At 40.8% G+C, this 22,069-nt stretch overlaps 1 long non-coding RNA gene across 1 annotated transcript; it reads right to left on the minus strand.

The window, feature by feature from the left end:
• Nucleotides 1-441: 441 nt before the first annotated feature.
• Nucleotides 442-14,448, minus strand: LOC120388407. Its single transcript, XR_005590566.1, has 4 exons — nt 14,290-14,448; nt 8,529-8,576; nt 4,327-4,397; nt 442-674 (listed from the first exon to the last, which is right to left on the minus strand). It is a non-coding gene; the product is annotated as an uncharacterized LOC120388407 (long non-coding RNA).
• Between the last annotated feature and the right edge of the window lie 7,621 nt (nt 14,449-22,069).

Consider the following 22,069-nt stretch of genomic DNA (forward strand, 5'->3'; position numbering starts at 1 on the left):
CAGACCCCACGCTAGGAGTGATTTGTGTCATGGCAGATTTGTTATTTTAAATTCAGTGGATTCATGTCAGTGTATATCTTTTTCCATTAGGGCAAAAAAGTGATAAAATATTCTTTGGAGACACATTATCTGGGTATACCTAATACTTTAGGAATCAGCACATGAGGAACAATAATATGGCCAAAGGACAGATTCTAAATTTCTTGCAAAAGGGTTACATAGAAAAGAGAGACAATCCAGGGGAAAATATTTTTGCAAAAGGGTAATTTTGAACTTTTTATTATTTTCTCTGTCTGAATCCATTTTAATCAATATCACCATGAAAAATTCAAATATGTTTCAAAGTTTATATACTGTTTTAGTTTTTATCATTTCAATGAGCTTTTTATAAAACAAAGCTAAAATTAAACCAAACTCTGTAGCACAACCTTACCTTTGGTGCAGCAACCACTGCACTAGAATGTCAAATTAACTATGTACGTGTCCAGGAGCTGCAGGCAGAAAGCAGGCCTGGGAATCTGACACTGCAATCTTCCTGCCTTCATCTCCAGTCAAGAGACTCCAGTATCCACAGCTTTTCCCACGTACAGCTGAATTTAATCATTAGGCCGGCACTCTAAAAGCGCAGATTTCAGCAAGTAGTGCAAAACATAACAGCAGCTTTACGTCAGCTCCTGAAAAAGGAGGGGCAGTTAGAAATGTTCCATGCTGACATTTCTATGAAATAGTCATTCTTAAAGCTTTCAGTTGCCTCTAACTAACATTACTGCGCTGAATTATTGCATAAGCATTCCCTTTATCAGAGAGCTTCCAGCTGTGGTCCAAGTCCCTTCTGAGTGGTCCACAGGATGAAATAGTTTGATAATGGGGGTGGGGGGGAATTGGGGATTTTGGAGGAGAGCTGCTCCATAAGGGGATCTCTAGGAGTCTGTGGAACAAAAAGACTAGAGAAATCCTGCCCTGTATTAAGTTCCAGGAAGTTAGGAAATATAATAGTAAAAATATCTATCTATAGTACAACAGTAACACAGTTAGGTTTGCAAAGATTATTTTTTTCAAGGGACAGTCCTGTAAAAGAACCTGCTGTCAAAGGGCATATTTACTATTCTTTAGACTGCTGTTCTAGCGACTTATCCAATCTGAAAGAAGAATGAAGTTGGTTAGGTACAGCATGCGCAAACAGTGCATGAAGTTACTAACAGTGTCAATGCAATACAAAGAAAATATTATAAGTAACAAATGTTAGTCTTCCATCCATTCAGGCAGCATGGCCTGAAAATGAAATGCTTTTGGACTGTAGGAATGAATTTGATTCTCTGTCTCACACTGCCTTGCATGAAAAATTAATGCAAATGGGCTTAGGTAGGAACATTGGATTGAAAACTGACTATAAAAGACCTTAACCAAGAGGAAATCATAAACAACTATGCATGGTATGGGGGAGAAATCTCCTGGGAAGCTGTAAGAATGGGTGTCAGGCCAAGTCTTATTTATGTTCACTAGTTTTTAAAAAAAGGGAAATAGCACATTAACAGAACTCTCTGGTGATTCTGCACTAGGAAAGGATACAAACATTTGCACAGGCAAAAAACAAAATGAAAAAGGGATCTTCATATATTAATAACATCAGAAGAAAATGACAAAATGAGAATCGGGTTGGAAAAAAATACAGGCTAATATGTCTGGGGAATAATAACCCAAACCATTTATTTGCTGATATATGGGAAGAAGAAAATCTAAAATATTCCCAGAGTGATAGTGGGCAGGAAATTAGACGTGAGTTTGAAATGTGATATGGCAGTAAAAAGTCCAATGTGGTTTTGGGCTGCATAAGCAGAGGCATTACACAGCAGGGAGATATTGGCACCTTATAGGAATAGTTAGTTCAGTTCTGGGCACTGCATTACTTGGGAAGATACTGATAAATTGCAGGTCATTCAGACAAAAATGCTCATGGAGTTTTAAGGAATGTAAGGAGAGATTTAAACAGCTTAGTATCATTGACTAAATTTTATAGGGTTTGTGTCACTAAATCAGGAAGGAACTTTGGTGCAGGGGGATTTGTGATCTAATCATGCTGCTATCAGGAACTTCCATTTGCCCATGGCATGCAGCATAAAGACAGCCATGAAGCCATTGGTCGCAGCAGATTCCTTATGCAGATATTGTAGGATTTGAATTCTTTTGAACCCCATAAGCTTGCAGACAAGCTTGATTTATCTTCTGTACTGTACAGAATCATCTCCACTCACCTGTGTCATAGGCCTTATACTACTAACACCTAATGGAAGTGGCCCTTTGGCTCAAGTGACAAGTGTGTGCATTTGGAACAAGAAAACTGGGTATACCGTTACCACGAAGTTATCAATACCGATTATGTGCAGTGCATTCCTGCACTGACCACAAGCAAACATATTTGTTATTCAAACCAGGCATGAGCCTCTGGAATGGAATATGGGAGGTGCTGGGCTGTAAAATGAAAATGTGCTACCCTTTGCAAGCCAAGCTTATTGAAAAATTGTTTTCACATTTCCCAATAAAACTCTGACATAGTTAAATTGATTTACAAAATATTTTTATCACAGTATTGTGTTGGATTTTAAAAACTGCTCATTTTTGTAGTACTCTTCAAAACAGATGTTGTATGAACCCTCATTAGGACAAAAGCAATCAATCAAAAGAATAATGCTTGGATAATTAAAACTGTTGGTAGCACTGTATAAAACTGCAGAGTAGCAGCAGGTGCCTGAGCCTAAAGAAGAATGGAACAAAATGGTCTGGGCTGTTTTATTTCTTCAAAATGTGGTGCAAATTAACTAATTAAACATACATATGTGATAGCACAGGTGAGACACTACCTCAGTGTCTGGCTTGCAACTCCACTTCCCCCTTTTGTCTGCACTGGGGAGTTACAACATCCATAAAAACAACGAGGAGTCCTTGTGGCACCTTAGAGACTAACAAATTTATCTGGGCATAAGATTTTATGGGCTATAACCCACTTCATCTCATGCATCTGATGAAGTGGGTTACAGCCCACAAAAGCTTATGCCCAAATACATTTTAGTCTCTAAGGTGCCACAAGGACTCCTTGTTGTTTTTCTGATACAGACTAACACAGCTACCCCTCTGAAACCTAACAACATCCATGTGTCCCAACTGCTATCCCTTTTGGGTTTCTTTGGCCTTAGCACCTCTTGATATCCTTTGGGGGTAGGTCTATCTCCTTCTTCCTATGCATAGAAGTGTCCAATACCTTTATTATTTTACTAATGGGTCCTATGCTACTGTAGGCCCCTTGTCCATCTGCGGATTAAATTGTGACTCACTCTTCTTGCTTCTAGACTGGATTCCTATTTGCCCAGTGCTTTCTGCTCTCACCTCTTGTGCCTGGGTTTGGCTGAGAATCTGGACATGCCCAGAATCACTCAGATATATGGGCTTGAGCACAGTCATTTTTTCAGCTGCCCTAGATGCCTGCAGCTGTATTTCCAAGTGGGTTCAATTCCTCACTTTTTCTCAGTTTTACAGGTTGCTTTTTGTTTTAGGTTTTGTTTTTTTTAAAGGGCGGGGGGTGGGGGGACAGGTTTACCAGTGGATTTTGAGTTCAAACAATATGGGGTGGCTCTAGGTATTTTGCTGCCCCAAGCACGGCAGGCAGGCTATTTTCGGTGGCTTGCCTGCGGGAGGTCCCCGGTCCCGCGGATTCGGGGGCACACCTGCGGGAGGTCCGTCGAAGCTGCTGGACCAGCGTACCCTGCACAGGCATGCCTCCGAAGGCAACCTGCCTGCCGCCCTCGCAGCGACTGGCACAGCGCCCCTCGTGGCTTGCCGCCCCAGGCACACGCTTGGCGTGCTGGTGCCTGGAGCCGCCCCTGCAAATAATCAAAAACTTCTGAAAAACCAGCTGTGTATCTCAACAATTTTACTTCAAATGTATCCCTTTACTAATGTAATTTGGTGTTGCTTATTGCCTGATTGCTACTTTTGTTACTTTCTTCCTAATTTCTTTAATCAACTTTATATCTGCAATCTATCAATAGCCACATAATTAGATCTGTAACTGAAAAGAATATGTACTGGTAGGAAAAAGTTAGTTTACTAAGTTAAGTTGCATTGTAACTAATTTATAATAAACTTAATATTAACTACTTATATGTACAGCTGTTGTCCCACCAAGCATATTCATGAGAACATATAAAGGTGTTCAGATACAAAGATGATGAGAGCCATATAGAAATACTTTTTTAAAAGAACCTATTTCGGGTGTACACTTTTGTTGAACTAAACTTTTACATATATAACAGTTTTCTCTTTCTTGATTACCTGCTTGCACTGAGGATGCCCCCATGTCTTCTTACACATAAATGCATAACCAGATAGCACCATTTGCAGCACTAAAGAAAGAGTAACACGTGGTCAGCGGTTAATTAAATCATAGAAGTACAGTCCAGTAGTGATCTTACAGTACCACTACAGGAACTATTTATCCCGTTTCACACCATAAAGCTGACTTTCTATTAATCAGATTATGATACACATATGAGTTCCTTTTAGGTTTACCAAGTAACAACAAATCTATCTCTGTATTTCTAGATTTTAAGTGATTGAAGGCCCCTCTGGCAAATGTTTTGAATTACATCATGTCATGCTTCAGGGTTTACATTACCTATAGTGAACAGTAAGGTAGTTATCACATGAAACAGATAATGAAACCAGATACCTTTTATATAGAGAAAAATGAAGAACAATATCTCTAAGAAAGATGTCCAAAGCAATATTTATCCTAGTATTCAAAGGGCCTGATCTTGGCAAGGTCCTAAGTAGTGATGCAGTAGGGTGAATAATGATCTTCTCCAAAAACACATGATATGCACTTATGGTTTGCTTACACCTCCCCTGTGTGCATGTGGGTAGAGAAGAGGCTGTTGCCTGCTAGTCTCACCTCAGATACAGGTGGGGAAATGGACGGAATCATGGCTCTGGACTTCAGAAAAGCAGACTTAGACTCCCTTAGGGAACTGATGGCCAGGATCCCCTGGGAGGTTAATATGAGGGGGGAAAGGAGTCCAGGAGAGCTGGCTGTATTTTAAAGAAGCCTTATTGAGGGCGCAGGAACAAACCATCCTGATGTGCAGAAAGAACAGCAAATATGTCAGGGACCAGCTTGGCTTAACAGTGAAATCCTTGGTGAGCTTAAACTCAAAAAGGAAGCTTACAAGAAGGGGAAACTTGGACAGATGACTAGGGAGAAGTATAAACATATTGTAATCAGGAAGGCCAAGGCACAATTGGGGTTGCTCCTAGCAAGGGATGTAAAGGCTAACAAGAAGGGTTTCTACTGGTATGTTAGCAACAAAAAGGAGGTCAGGAAAATGTGGTACCCTTACTGAATGGGGGAGGCAACATAGTGACAGATGATGTGGAAAAAGCTGAAGTACTCAAAGCTTTTTTTGCCTCGGTCTTCACAGACAAGGTCAGCTCCCAGACTGCTGCACCAGGCAGCACAGTATGGGGTGGAGGTGAGCAGCCCTCAGTGGTGAAAGAACGGGTTAAGGACTATTTAGAAAAGCTGGACATACACACGTCCATAGATCCAGATCTAATGCGTCCAAGGGTGCTGAGGAAGTTGGCTGATGTGATTGCAGAGCCATTGTCCATTATCTTTGAAAATTGGTGAGGATTGAGGGAGGTCCCAGATGATTGGAAAAAGGCAAATATAGTGTCCATATTTAAAAAAGAGAAGAAACAGAACCCGGGGAGCTACAGACTGGACAGCTTCACCCCAGTCAAAATCATGAAATCCATTTTGAAGCACTTAGAGGAAAGGAAAGTGATCAGGAACAGTGGTTTGAACATTGGCCTGCTCAACCCAGGGTTGTGAGTTCAATCCTTAAGGAGGCCCTTTAGGGATCTGGAGCAAAAAAAAAATAGTTGGGGATTGGTCCTGCTTTGAACAGGGGGTTGGACTAAATGACCTCCTGAGGTCCCTTCCAACCCTGAGGTTGGTCAGGCATGACTTAGAATCTTATCGCCTTTATGATGAGATAACTGGCTCAGTGGATACATGTCAAGCAGTGTATGTGATGTATCTTGACTTCAGCAAAGCTTTTGATACGGTCTCCCACAGTATTCTTGCCAGCAAGTTAAAGAAGTATGGATTCGATGAATGGACTATAAGGTGGAGAGAAAGCTGGCTAGGTTGTCGGGCTCAACAGATAGTGATCAGCGGCTCGATGTCTAGTTGGCAGTCAGTATCTAGCGGAGTGCCCCAGGGGTCGATCCTGGAACCGGTTTTGTTCAACATCTTTATTAATGATCTGGATGATGGGATGAATTGCACCCTGAGCAAGTTCACAGACAACATTAAGCTGGGGGAAGAGGTAGATATGCTGGAGGGTAAGGATAAGGTCCAGAGAGACCTAGACAAATTGGAGAATTGGGCCAAAAGAAATCTGCTGAGATTCAAAAAGGACAAGTGCAGAGTCCGGCATTTAGGAAGGAAGAATCCCATGCACTGCTACAGGCTGGGGACCGACTGGCTAAGCAGCAGTTTGGTAGAAAAGGACCTGGGGATTACAGTGGATGAGAAGCTAGATATAAGTAAGCAGTGTGCCCTTGCCAAGAAGGCCAATGCCATATTGGGCTGTATTAGTAGGAGCATTGCCAGCTGATTGAGAGAAGTGATTATTCCCCTCTATTCGTCACTGGTGCGGTCACACCTGGAGTATTGTGGCCAGTTTTGGTCCCTGCCACAGAAGGCATGTGGACAAAATTGGAGAGAGCCCAGTGGAGAGCAATGAAAATGATTAGGGGGCTGGGGCACATGACTTATGAGGAGAGGCTGAGGGAACTGGGCTTATTTACTCTGCAGAAGAGAAGAGTGAGGGGGAATTTGATATTAGCCTTCAACTACCTGAAGGGGCGTTCCAAAGAGGATGGAGCTAGGCTGTTCTCAGAGGTGGCAGATAACAGAACAAGAAGCAATGGTCTCAAGTTGCAGTGGGGGATGTCTAGGTTGGATATTAGGAATAACTATTTCCCTAGGAGGGTGGTGAGCACTGGAATGGGTTACCTAGGGAGGTGGTGGAATCTCCATCCTTAGAGGTTTTTGAGGCCCATCTTGACAAGCCCTGGCTGGGATTATTTAGTTGGGCTTGGTCCTGCTTTGAGCAGGGGGTTGGACTAGATGACTTCCTGAGATCTCTTCCAACCCTGATATTCTATGATTCTCTGCTGCCCAGTGCAACAGCTAGCATGAAGGAGGGGACTTCTCAATTGGCATAAAGCTGGAGGAGCTGACTCCTGCTCCAGCTTCCGTATGCTCCACCCACTCCTGTTGTATACACAGAAGGAGGAGATGGGAGGCAGTGTGTGAAATGCTCTGCTCCCCTACAGCAAGCCTCACCTGCCATTAGGATCCCTGAAAGACCATTAAACAGCTGTTGTAAATTATAGCAGCCACTAGGCTGTTCTAAAAATCTAACCAGGGCTGTGATTGGACTGGGGGCAGCTTGAGACTAAGGGAACTGTAACCAGCTCCCTGACATCCTTCTCCTGCACCAAGCATAAGAGAGAATCTATCCCTTAATGTGTTGAAGATATTAGTATCCTTAAGATATGTTAATAGTGTGACAAAGCTCTGTCCTTGTCTTCATGGGTCCCGTGTTTCCTGGCAGATTTCGCTAGCCTCAGAGGCTCACTGTGACCCTCCATGTAGCCCTTCTCTCTCTAGAGGCAAGGGTCACAGCTTACTGAGCCATTTTCATCATAAGCCAGCAAGAGAGGTGAGGAGAAGCAACCCTCCCTTGCACAGTCTCTGTTTTCTCCCAGTCTCAGTGATTGATCAGGGAGGGGAAAGCCTGGGCCCCCCTCTACTCCAGGCTCCATCCCAGGAACCCTAAAATTAGCAGCTATGGTAGCTGACTTTTTGGAAATAGGACGTGTACAATTCCCTGGGCCACTTCCCCACAGCAGCCTCCACTAAATATCTCCTTCACCATTACCTCAGGGCCTCCTTCCTTGCACCTGATGTGGATTTTTACTGCTTAGTTCCTCCAACAGCACGGCTTTCTCCTACAACTCCTGATACGCGTGCTTCACTGACTAACTGGGAGGCTTTTAGCTAGTTCCAGCCAGCCCCTGATTGGCTTCAGGTGTCCCAATCAACCTAGCTGTCTCCACTGCTTTCTAGAAGGATCTTAATTGGCCCCAGGTGTCTTGATTAACCTGGAGCAACTGCCATTTGGTTACCATGGTACCAGGGATTTGTTTAGCCTGGGGCTAACATACCTGTTCCTCATACTTTCCTATAGCCATCCGGCCTTGCCCCATCACAATGGTCACTGTTTATAATGCCTGTGTACTGACTGAAGAGACCATTGACACAGGGAAATAACTTTGCTTAAAGGAAAATATAATGCAGAAAATAGTCAGAGCAGTGAAAGGGACATTGGCACCTTAACACAGATATGACACTTTCCATTTAACTCAGAGGCAAGAGACCTGAATGTTGCACTCCCACTCACATTTGTAAAAGCCAGTTTCCATTCGGTTGTGTTCTCAAACATGGCATTCTGAAACAATTCAGGGAAAGAAAGAGTAGCATCAATATTCTATCTATTACAGATGACAAGCCTACATTTGTGGGTTACTGTAATCCATCCAGATCCTCCAGGAAGTATCTAAATCCACGTGATGTTGCTGAGTGCTAGATTTTGCACAGGGTCTCTGGTTTAGCTGGATGATGAGTAAACTTTCTTCTAAAGGCAGCTTGCTATTTGCTACACATCTGAGGGAGCTCAATAATAGTTTATTCTTTTCAAAGACAATTGTAACTTTATACCTCACACACACACTTGCAGTTGGATATTTCAGATGGCAGAACAGAAGTAATTTAAGCATTTTGATAAACACATGCATTTCTGTCCAAAATCTTCCTGCTTTTGGCAATCTACCCCAATGCCACAAGCAGACTTGCTTTTGACACTTCTTGAAAGTTGTCGAATGTCAATGGATCAAAAGTTAATTATAGAATTTCCTTTTCTACATTTCAAGACCCTTGATTTTCTGCAGTTCTTAGAGATCAACAAAGCCTTTTAGGCAGAAATTCCACTTATGTTAGTATAAGATGTGATTCTGGATTGATGGCAGTGTATGACCCACAGTCAGTGGGTGAAAGTAACTTAAAGGACTTACCAGTATGCAGGAATCCTGAGCGGGGCAGGGCCTCAACCGGAAGAGGCATGGCCTCAATGGGAAGAGGCAGGGTCTTTCAAGATTTAAAGGCCCTGGGGCTCTGGCTGTGGCTGGGAGCCCCAGGACCTTTAAATCACCCCAGAGCTACCAGCTGCAAAGGCAGCTGGGAGCCCCAGGGCTCAGGGGCAAATTAAAGGGCCCGGAGATCCAGTGGTGTATATCATACAAACAAGTGAAAATGATTTGAAGGGGTGTGAATTTCATTCTGCATCCATATTACATTAATCAAAAATTGCACCACTGTACTTTTAATATAGGAGAGGTTTTCCTCGGTAGCTCTGGAAATATTTGAGAAAATACAATAATAACTGAATGACCATAAACAGGAAAAAATGTTCATATACAAAACACCTTCATATGGCTACATTATTTATTAATTATTATTATTATTAGTGGTAGTTGAAAAAACAGGATGTCATTTCTTTGAGAGATTTTAATTTAAGAGTTTTCATTTAATTCTATAAGTGCTCAAAACCAAGACAACATATTTGCTAACATTTGTCAGAAATGTTGATTTGTTTTCTCCATCAAACTTGCAAGTTTTGATGAAAAATTTAATAGAAATTCAAAATTTTGAAAGTTTTCTACTGTCTCTGATTAACAATATTACATTGGTGTCTAGCAGACCCCAGCAAGAACCAGGTTTCCATTGTGCTAGGCACTGCATAGGGGAGTGAATCAAATGCAGTCCCTGCCCTAGAAAGCTCACAGTCTAGGTTTGTGGCGAGACAAAAGATGGATAAAGAAACAAGCTTGAGTTGACTAACTAATACAGGTAATACTAACAACAATAATAGCTTGAGATAAAAAAAGATATAGATGTGCTTGGAGCTTTCCAAATGGTCAATGCTTACACGAGTTGCTTTTAGGATTTTTTTCCCTGATTCAAAATGAATACAAAAGTCTCAGTGCACCAAAACAATCCATCAGTTAGTGTTAATGTGAGTCACGTGCACATATTTGACAGTACTTAATGTCCAAAGATTATATTTAGAAATGTGAGACCAAGCTCCACTATAAGCTTTTGCAGATAAATTATTGTAGCAGTAAATTAAACATGGTGCCTGTCCCCAAGCGTTCATATACTAAGGTCCCCATTCTACAAAGACTTACACGCATGCTTTACTTTATGCACCAAGTAGTCTTATTAACTTCAATGGAACCTATTTACAGTGAGCAAAGCTAAGCATGGGCCTAAGTCTTTGCAGGATCAGGGCCCAATCTCAGGCATGAAGCTATAAAACAAGAATATGGGGAAGAAATGACTGGGTTGGCAGGGGTTACAGCAATAAGATTGTCATCTGTGGAATTATGCAGAAGAGAGTTTGGACCTACATGTTTAGTGTTCAATTCCAGTTCCATTGAAATCAATGGAAAGACAGTGGAAAGGATTGATTTTGGTGATCTGCATTAAGCCCTTACTCAAAGATATGGTGTACACACACACATTAATGCTAGGATCATTTTTTATGGGCATTGTGGTAGAAGCAGGTTTTAAGAAAGATACTAATACATTCAGATCCTACTCTATTTTTTCCCTAAAACATCTCTTTTCATAGGATCCAAGTACATAATCTAACATCAACACTCTGGGCAGAGGTGAAAGTAAGCCAGTACGGTCCAGTACGGAGTACTGGCAAGAGCTGGTACGCTGTCCCAGACTGGACCGGCTTCTCCAGCGGTGATTTAAAGGGCCAGGGCTCAAGCCGCTGTGGGGAGCCCCAGGCCCTTTAAGACGCCACTCGAGCCCCGCTGCCGGAGATCTGGTGGCGCTTTAAAAGGCCTGGGGCTGCCCACAGTGGCCAAAGCAGTGGGTCTTTTAAATCCCCACCCAAGCCCGGCTGCCGGAGCCCTGGGGGTTGGGGATTTAAAGGGCCTGGGGCTCCCCGCAGTGGCCAGAGTTCTGGGCCCTTTAAATCACCACCAGAGCTCCGGCCACTGCGGAAAGCCCCGGGCCCTTTAAATCCCAGCCGGAGCCCGGAGCAATGGTGTATTGCAAGACTTTTATTTTTTATTTTACAATGTGACTATCTCAGATTCAAAATTAGCATAATATTTTTGTTCCTTCATTTGCACCTGTTTCATATAGATATATAGATAGGCTTTATTTGCATGCAACAGGCATTCTCCATGTATGAGGCTTGCTTCCCTGGCAAGATGTTGCTCTCTTCCAAAGGCAGTTCAATAAAACCCAGTGAAAACAACAACAAAGACATTTTCCCCCTTGTTTTACTTCTCTGCTCCCGAATTTAGGAGTCCAAAAAACCAAAATAATCTAATCTATGGTGGTTCTGCTTTTGCTGAGTTCTTTGCAGAAACAAGTCAACAAGGCAAGAAATTGTAGCAGGCTGCTACGTCCAGATTTTCTAAAAGTAACACTAAAATGTACTATTTTCCCCCAAATACTAATAACAAGTTACTCCATGTGTGTATAGATATTTTTTCTCTGCCTTAGCAGTGAAATGGTACAAGAAAAGATTGTTTTGAATTCATAATTATTTATTTTTGATATTTTTTTATAAGAAGACATTTAGCCAACTTCTAAAAACACATTTAGGCAAATTTCAAAAGAATTGATATTTGCAGCTTCTATTGACTTCACTGGAGACTGCAGATGCTCTTCATCTTAGAAATTCAATCTCTAATCATACACTTTTTTATTAATCTCCCAAATCAGGTATGTAAGCACTTAAATATGTGTGTAAGAATCTAGTGTTAAGCACCCTAATTTGAAAATTGGTCCCCCAGGAAAAAACATGTACATATAATATTGTTATAAAAATATATCTCCACTAATGTGTAGTCTGCATGAAATTTGTGGAATTATAGATTCTAGAAATGTAAAAGATCTATTGAATAATATAGTCCATCTCCCTGATAATATGGGTTGTTCCCTAGTGTACATTTTCTAATGTTTTTGTCTACTCTTATTTTAAATGTGCCAAATAATGGTCACATCAATTCCTTTAAGTGATTACCACACTTGTTAATAGATGTGACTCTCAGGATGTTTTTCCTGACAGTCACTCTACATTTTCCCGTTCTTAATTTCATGCTATTGCTCCTACTTATAGACTCTTTTATCATGCTAAATAATTCTCTGCCTCCTTAGAGAAAATAGCCTCCAAATCTTTGCAGGCTGTTGGCATGTCCCAACATAGACCTACTTCATCTGAGTTATATATGTTTAACTATTTCATCTTTTTTTGTAAGTCTCAACTAAACACTAAAAACTAAATACGATAATCTAGATGCAATCACACTAGAGTTGCTTACAATGGTTATCTGTCTCCTTGCTACATGATGTGATGCATCTACAGAATGTTTGCCACACAGAAGTGCATGGGCCTTTTTTGATGCTATGTTATATTGCAAAAGCATGTCTAATCTGCTGTCTGTTATCACCCTTCTTTGAATAACTGATTTCCCAGGTTCTCCCAAAATATTTTGTGTTTTGAATTATTTTTCCCATGATGAACTACCTTGTCTTCATCCAAAATGAATCTCATTTGGTTGTTTTCAACCTATGAGCTCCTCAACATGATTGAGTTCTTTTCAAATGGTCAATTTCTTAAGTAACTTTTTATTATTTCTCCGTCTTCAGTAGTAGTTGCAACTCCTTCTAACAGAATATCCTCTGTAAATTTGAGAACCAATTATTTATTCTCTCTTCCAGATTGATGACGTTACCTATCACATCCTTGTAATACCAGGGTAGATTGATTTAAATCACCAATTTTAATCATTATTTAAATCATCAAGCAGGAAACCTTAATTTAAATCACAGATCTTAATCTTGTTTTTCATTTGTACTTTTTAGTTATTTTCCTAAACGAGTTTGATGAGTTTGCCTTGATGGCCTGTTTTGCTTAGCAATAACACAGTAAGCCTTGCTGAAGAAAAAATATAGTAGCTGAAACAGTCAGGCGCTTGCCTGGTTGCTGACTGTATGACCTTGCTAGATAAGACAGTGCTTGCAGAGTCTGGGAAAGAAAAATGCTTACAGACACTTTTTAAAGTAACGTATTCTTTTTTGTACTAAGCATGAAGTTATGAAGAAGTAACAGTTGTTCTTTGTTTTGTATGCTGGGAACAAATGCTGGGAAGGTACAGTGATGATGCAACGTAAGTGATGACGCAACAGAATAGCTAATAAAAAGCAGTTTGAATTTGTGAAGAGGGGCTGGTTCTGTATGGAGTGAGATGTTGTATGGCATGCTACAATAAAGAACTTGATAGTGGGATTCTTGCTGGTCGTTGCCTGTCTCTTTGCGGTCGGACAACGAAACCTGAGCCGTCTGGGATAAGAGAGATCCCCGAGAAGTTCATTCTCATGGTTGGTAACCATTAGCACATGCTGATTTGTAACTAAATTTAGTCTTCAGATGAAATGGAGTACTTCTTTTTGCGAACCAGGAGGACAACTAGATTCATACATGTTTGTTTAAATAATTATATATATATTTTTTTACTTGTAACCTCTGTCAAGCTGCATTTGCTGGAAATTGGACTTCAATTAAAAATGCACAAAATAATTTTAAAAATTGTTTTTAGTTATAAAAAACTGTCTCAATGTGCTAGAAACATAAAAAAAGGTTTATCAAAACATATTTTGCATTTAAAAGCATAACCCTTCTGGCAGTTGGAGTCAGCAGCAACAAGGGCCGGGTTCAATATCCAAGGGGTCCCTCTTAACAATATAACACAGAACCAACTCAAGTCCCCTCCCAGTAATCTGGATAAATTAAACACTGCTCCTGGGAGCCTCTAAAAAGCAAACTTCCCCACTCACAAGCACTGAGTCCATATATAGCAGAGAAAACTTTTAATAAAAAACAGGAAAGAAACCTGGCATTTATTTGGGAAACCACAACCATGTTTTGAATATATCTGGTCATGAACAAAACTCTTGCTCCAGAGTACATTGGTCAGTGTCCTTTGCCTCCATTTCTCACTAGCAGTGTGAAAGTCCAACAAACAAATTTCCCTTTAACATGCCACTCCCCTCTCCCTCCACTGTACCCCACTTACAGCTGCTGTCCTTGGTCAGCAGAGACTCAGAGTTCAGATGGTGCCTATAACTCTTAGATAGATCCCACATCACCAGGCAGAAACATATGTCCTCATCCTCTATCTCTCAGTCCACTGGGCGCTGACAGCTGAACCCCCTGCTTAGCAAGTTCAGTTCAGTTGAGGGTGACCCAGAGTGAAAGTGGGCCGGTACAGAGGACTGGTAAGAAAAGGAGACTGCCTGAGGGAGGGAGAAGCCTGCCCCCTGCACAAGAATAGTTTAAACTCAGCTGTTCCCTGAGTGGTTCAGCCCTCTGGGTTAGGAGTGGTTTCTGGCATCCTTGTTAATTTCACTCACAGTAGCTGGGGGGAGGGTGTGTTTGACCATGGCAGGGGCAAGTCCTTGTCTGCCCCTGGGATGAGGGGATCTTGTCTCCAATACTAATATACACAACAAATACAAGCATTTGGTTGCACAGCTTAAATCCAGAGCTAATAAAAGCAGGTGGAAGGGGAAAACTCACTGTCACATTGATTTCTCGTCTCCTCCCTCCCCCTCCTCCAGCCAGGCTGCAGACAAGGCTCTGCATTCCTCCTCCCTGCCCCAAGTAGGGGTTCTCCTCTAGGCTCTAGCTTGCAGGGTTAGAAGCCATTTCTGGCATCCTTGTTAATTTCACTCCCAGTTGTTGTTGTGGTGGGGGAAGGGTGTGTGTGACCATGGCAGGGGCAGTTCTTTTCTGCATCCGGGATGAGGGGATCTCCTATACACAAAAAACACAATCAAAATCAGGAACCATTTCCAAGTTCAAATCTATCCCATTCCCTCCCCAGCAGAGGATCATGATTGTGATGTCTAAACTGCTTGCAGATCCTCCTTGAAATGTTACTGAACCGTGCAGGGAACAGCTGAGTTTAAATTGTTCTTATGCACAGGGGCAGCTCTAGCCATTTCGCCGCCCCAAACACGGTGGCATGCCGTGGGGGGCGCTCTGCCAGTCCTGCGGCTCTGGTGGACCCTCCGCAGGGATGTCTGTAGGAGATCCACCGGAGCCCTGCCTGCCGCCCTCCCGGTGACCGGCAGAGTGCCCCCCGGGGCATGCCGTCCCAAGCATGCGCTTGGCGTGCTGGGGCCTGGAGCCGCCTCTGCAGCTGGTAGCTCCGGGAGTGATTTAAAGGGCCCAGCTCCTAGCTTCAGCTGAATCCCCGAGCCCTTTAAATCCTGATTTAAAAGCCCAGGGATTTAAAGGCTCCACCTCTTCTGATAGAGGCCACACCTCTTCCAGTTGAGGCCCCTCCCCCTCCGCAGGACTCTGGAGTACCGGCAAATCCTTTAAGTTACTTTCATGCCTGGGGTGACCCCCTCAATCAGGACAGTGACCGTTCTGCTGCCCTTTACTCATACAAAAAGGATAATAACATTTCAGTACCCCTGCATTCAATAATAGTGATTTGTAACCTAACACCAGGCAAAATTGATCACTTTGGTAACACAGCACTGGATACCTAGGCAGGGTGGGTATGGTCATGTAAATACAGTCTGGTCCTGAAACCTTTCCCCCCCAACTCAACATTAGCTGTCAAGGGAGAGTTCATTCAGACCTTCCTTACAAAAGTAACTGATCTATTAAACAAAGGAAGTATTAATTAAAGTTTGTGAATTGATGGATTGTTTTTGTTCCCCATGGGCCAGATTTTCCAAGGTGTTTAGGCACCTAAAGACACATTGATTTTTATCCATCCTGTTTCATATACAACATGGTGAATAGATTCTTAGATTTTAATGCCAGAAGGGATCACTTTGATCATCTAGTCTGACCTCCTACATAACACAGACCCAGAACTTCAACCAGTAATTCCTGAATCAAGCCCACAGTTTGGATGCTTTATGACCCCAATATTCTGTTTCAGCTAGTCTCCTTAGCCAGACTACATCTTCTGTGATGTACCATGGTCTTCCCTCTTGCTGAGGGGCAGGGGAGTCCCTGGGCATGGTGAATCATGGGCAATGTAGTCCAGGTGGAGAACTCAGCTCATAGAAGAGAAATGGACACATGAAGCATCCAAACTACAGCTCCTGTGAGGTTGTGAATCGACATTTCAGAATCAATTTTTTTTCTGTTTTCAGACAAATTTCAGTTTTTTATTTTTTTTCACCACAAAGTCAACTATTTTGTGCAGAAATATTGTCCAATTAACTTTACTATTGATGTAGAACAGAAGAGCAAATAGAAAATTTGAACATACTATTCACAAGTCAGTTTATCCAACTGGTATGTAGCAACCATAATGCAATTAAATTTAATATCCTTCTAGGGGGAGAAATACCAAATATACCCACCACAGTAACATTTCTTCAAAAAGTGGAACAATACAAAAATGAGAAGGTTAGTTAAATGGAAATTGAAAGGAACAGTCACCACAGTGAAATGCCTGCATGCTGCTTGGAAGCTTTTTAAAAACACATGCATACTCCCAATTTTTTTTAAAAGGACCAAAAATGCCATCATGACTAAACAACAGAGTAAAAGAGATGGTTAGAGATTAAAAAAAAATTACATCCTTTAAAAACTGGAAGTGAAATCCTACGGAGGAAAATAAAAAGTATCAAGTTGCAAGTCAACTGTTAAAGTATAATGAGACAGGCCAAGCAACTAGTAAAATTAAAAAAAAATTGCTGTTAGTTTTTGTGAAGTGTCCCAGAAGCAGGAAGCCTGCCAAACAATCAGTGGGGCCACTGAATGACTGAGGTGCTAAAGTAGCACTCAAGGAAGACAAGGCATTGCAGAGAAGCTAAATAAATTCTTTGCATTGGTCTTCAGTGCAGAGGATGAGAGGGAGATTCCCACATAACAGCCATTCTTTTTAGATGACAAATCTGAGGAAATTTGAGGTATCAAAACTTTCATCTAGTTGGATTGTTTGGATGTTTATTGTATTGTTAAGCTTCATGGGTATCAAGATATTAATTGAAATTTAATACGCCTCCAGAAAAATCTCCCTAAATTTGAAAATTCTTAAGATTGTAGCAGCTATTATATTCAATATCACTAAAGGAGATAAAGATGCTGAGCAGAAGAGTTGTCTTGACTGTAATAAGATCCTTTCATTTAAGACTAATCTTTCTCAAATGATTGTTTTGGGTTGTCTTTCTGGGTAGATATCTACAAACTTTTCTCAGGCTAATCAAGTTAGTGGTTAAATTTTTTTTGAGGGTGGGGAGAATTTACATATAACATACTCCATGAAGGCCTTTCTGAGGCCTGGTCTACACTGGGGGGGGGCGTCGATCTAAGGTACGCAACTTCAGCTACGTGAATAGCGTAGCTGAAGTCGAAATACCTTAGCTCGAATTACTTACCCGTCCTCACGGCGCGGGATCGACGTCCGCGGCTCCCCCATCAACTCCACTACCGCCACTCGCTCCGGTGGAGTTCCGGAGTCGACGGGAACGCGTTCGGGGTTCGAAATATCGCGTCTAGATGAGACGCGATATATCGAACTCCGAGAAATCGATTGCTACCCGCCGATCCGGCGAGTACTGAAGACGTACCCTGAGAGCGTTTTCCTTTTACTGGTTACTATGCATTAATGTCTGTTTTCCTTTAGGAATCATGGACCTTAAGTCAAGAAACTAGAGAAATATTTACTGCATTACCAAATTCCATAAATATTGTTTAAGTAAGTGAATAGTTTTTGCTGAAACTTTCCAGAAATATTCAGATCTGGTTACTGACTAACCTTGTAACATTTTAATCCAATAAAAAAAAATTCAGAAAGTTATAAGCAATTAAAAAAGAGGATAATAAAATGTGCTTTTCAACCTTAATTGCTGTAGTAGCTACTGCACGTCACAGTAATTAAGAAATCCTTACTAATACAATCTGAGCTATAAGGAAATCGTTCAGGTAATGTTTTCAATGTTCCTGGTCCGTTTTAATATTTGTTGATTACATTTTAAATTACAGTATTGTGATACTCTCCTCAGACAAAACTATATGTTGATACACTGACACTTACGTTGCATACTCCATGACAACTACTGCTGAATATACCTTAGTATTATTAACCTGTGAAAACACATAAACATAGCCTGCCACGTTGAACTTCATAGAATCGTTCAAATCATTGTTTGTTGCAGGTTATTAAGAAACTAGTAAACAGACTATTTAACAAAGATGCAAATGTAAATTTTCCATGACAGTAGTCACTGGTATCCTGCTGACAAATCATAATGTCATTGCAATGGTGTCCTTAGAGCACAGTAATTACTGTTGTATTCATGAGAGTGTGTGGCTTGAAGTTTACCTGATTTGAATACGAACATGCTCTGTGCACCAGGTGCATGTGCTGCATGAATATGTTAGTAGAAAGTCTCTAAAGAAATAATTCATTCAGCTTTTACTGACCTGGGGGCACTATAATGTGCTCTCCCTGCAACACAGGATTCTTCCTAGAATGCTACACAGTCGTACATTATTAAAGTGTTGCTTTAGTTCCTTAGCTTACAAGATAATGCAATAAGAGGGAAATGTTTCATGGAGTAGAAAGTGCAGTACTTGCAAAGAATTGTAATAACCTTTAATGATACTTTTATAAGAGCTCTGCCTACCTGCACAAAACAGGCCTCTGTTGTTTAAAACCGAGAACACTAGTAAATCTACAATATTGATGAGGTCTTGACTCCTGAGGAAGCATATTTTGAATGAAAGTATAATTGGATTTTGATCATACTTGCAAGCTTTCCCCCAGCACTTTTCAATTACTTTGAAGGAACACATCTGGCCTTTAGCAGTCTTTAGACATGTTTGACTATAGTATATGCTGGGAATTTAAAAATAGTGCTTTAAGTCACAGAGGGACATATTCTTTCATCCTTACATTGGGTGGTATCTTTTGCCACAAGCTGTTACACTATCAGTGAGGCAACTCATGGATTAAAGTGCTAGTCAGTGTGGTGGAGATGGTAGAATCTGGCCCAAGCCATTTTCAGATAATTATTTGCACAAGCAGATCTATTTATGATTGGATTACACAAATTGGAGCAGATTTTAAAATGATGTCCCAAGCGTACACTTTCCATGAATATCCCTGAGCTCCATAGAATATGAATTGTTTACTAAACACACAGCTGAAAATCAATTGCTTCAGACATTCTAATATTTAATATATTTTAAGGCTAGAAGGGATCATTATGGCCTGATCTTCTGCATACATTCATCCAGTGATAAAATAGGACATATTCATCTTTATCAGTGGAGGGGATATAATTTATTCCAATTATACAGCTTCTCAGAATGATTAGAAACAGAGAAATAATATTAATAAAAGTATTTTTTAAAATATAAATTTTGTATAAATCTCTTGCAACGTTATAATATCTAGGGGCACCAGTGGGCTTATTGATCTCCTGGAAAAGCTTTTCTGGCCCTGTAAGGCCTTACCATATGGGAATACCTGATTGACAGAGCAATGATCTAATCAGGAGCCTGGATTATTTAAATATGTGGTAGTTAATGGCAGTTGACCAGGGATGAGATGCACAGAGAAGCTTAAAACTCGTAGAAAGTAGGTGTAAAATAAAAAAGGAGTTTGCTGAATTTAAAATGCATAATTAGGAAGGAATTATATCAAGTTAATTTTAATTAGGTAGAATAACAGAACATAAAGTTTCCATGTGTTATTTTAAGAAAAGCACTATATTGGTAGTTAGTATAATTAACTGAGAAATATTTTAACATAAATAATACACCCACCAATGATAGGAGAATGTAGTGATGAAATGGTGGCTGCATATTTTTATTTCCTCACATGCTGGTAAGGACTAATTGGGAATAGAGGAGGACAAATTACACAAGAGAACTCAGCTACATAAAAGTATACTACACATTATTAGCAATAAGCAACACTAACACTAAATTTCTATGTGCTATTTAGAAAATATTGATGTGCTCTTACACACTGCTAGAATATGATTTTGTAAAAACAGCATTTTGAGGTTTCATGGTCATTGTGCTTCAGTGAATTTCCTAGCAAATGAGATTCATGTTAGTTAGGAAGATGGTTTTCCTACTTCCCAGACCAGCAATCTCCACCCATGTTCTGAAATTTAAGTTGTCTTTTTTTTTCTTATTTATCATGCCCAGCAATGAAGATTCTGAAGCTAAAAGTCAGTTAACAATACTGATGATAATGTTGTATGAGCCAGAAAATAATCTAGGAGTAAAAAAGAGATAACAATTTTTGTCCCTAAAAAGGGAGAAATGGGTCAGCACAAAAAGGGAGAATTTTCGGGGCAGGGTTGGTTTGTTTTTCATCAAAACATTAGGAAATTTCCATGCAAAATTCGGCTTTCCAGCTAGGTTTAATTGGAACAGCTGGCCACAGCCCTTGTATTAGAACCAAAACTTTAGACTGCAGTATTGAATAAAAATATTTTAATGAAATCTAGAAACCCACAAAATATGTTTTTTCATTGGAAAAATTCTAAAGAATCAATTTTTCCACACATTTTCATTAAAAAAGGGCCATTTTCAGCCAAAATAAACAAAATTAAAAATTCTGATCTCTCAATCCAATCTTCTGCTCCTGGGTCTTGAGGTGTTTTTTTCTTCCATTCACAGTGCATACTGATTTCAGTTTCATTGCATAGCTCTTAACAAAGCCTTTGTGACAAGGTACAAAAGCATTACCTTGTTCCTAGTTAACAAAAGGGGGTATATTCTGTCAGAGAATGAAACATGTTCACATCCTGCACAGAGTTGTAAAATATTTATACAAGGTATGTCTTGTGAGGTATCATATAACATTCATAATTTGCTGATCAATAATATCATGGCAAACTGCATGTAGCAGCGTTATATGTGAAGTTATAAGCTGAGATCATGACTAAAAGTATGTTTTCCAGATAAGTTTGGAGAGTGGCCAAACCAGTTCCTCAAAGACAAAGGGCAGGGGTGAAAGTAAAATTGAGCTCTTATTGGTATGGGGCCAGCTCTGGCCCCCTGGAAGGGGTGGGGCCTTGGCAGAAGGGGCGGGGCTGACAGTCAGCATCCCCCAGCCAGCCCATCTGCGCTGCCTGGTCTACGCTGCCTGGGGCTTCGGCTGCGACAGCAGCGTCTGGAGCCCCAGGTCCTTTTAAATCGTGGCCCAGGGCCAGCTACTTCTTTTGACCCCTCCCGTCAGCGGTATGGGCCGGTATTTACTGGTACACCGTACTGGCCCATAATGTCTTACTTTCACTAATGTGTGAGCTAGGTGTGAGCTAGGTGTAAGCAAAGCTGATGGACCATTACCTGCCAAGTGGCCATTCTTTAGCAGAAAAGGGGGCAAGGCAAAAATCAACAGCTCTAGCAAAGAAATAGCATGGAGTTTCCTTCTACAGACAGCCTGTCACCTTGCTCCTAGCTGGAAATGCTTCTCAAAATGGAAAAATGACTTTAAAAATAAGGAGCTGATACCCTGCTCTCTCCTCTCCTTGCCCATCACATTCTCTGTACTTGAAAAGAAAAAGGAAGTAGCCATTTGTCTCGGTCCTGACTAAAGAGTTTGGTCAGTAAGAAAGCATGTGGTGAGAAACCTTTGCTTTGAATCTAACATTGTTTGTAAGGCACCAGTAAGCATTTTATCTTTTTTCTCGTAACCATTTCTGACTTGTATGTCACATTACTTGTACTCACTTAAAATCTATCTCTTTGTAGTTAATAAACTTGTTTTATTGTTTTATCTAATCCAGTGTGTTTAAGTTAAAGTGTCTAGATAACTATTTTACAATAATAAACTGGCATATTATTCCCTTAAAGGA

Source organism: Mauremys reevesii, linkage group 1 (assembly GCF_016161935.1).
Source record: "Mauremys reevesii isolate NIE-2019 linkage group 1, ASM1616193v1, whole genome shotgun sequence".
NCBI classification, from domain to species: Eukaryota; Metazoa; Chordata; order Testudines; family Geoemydidae; genus Mauremys; species Mauremys reevesii.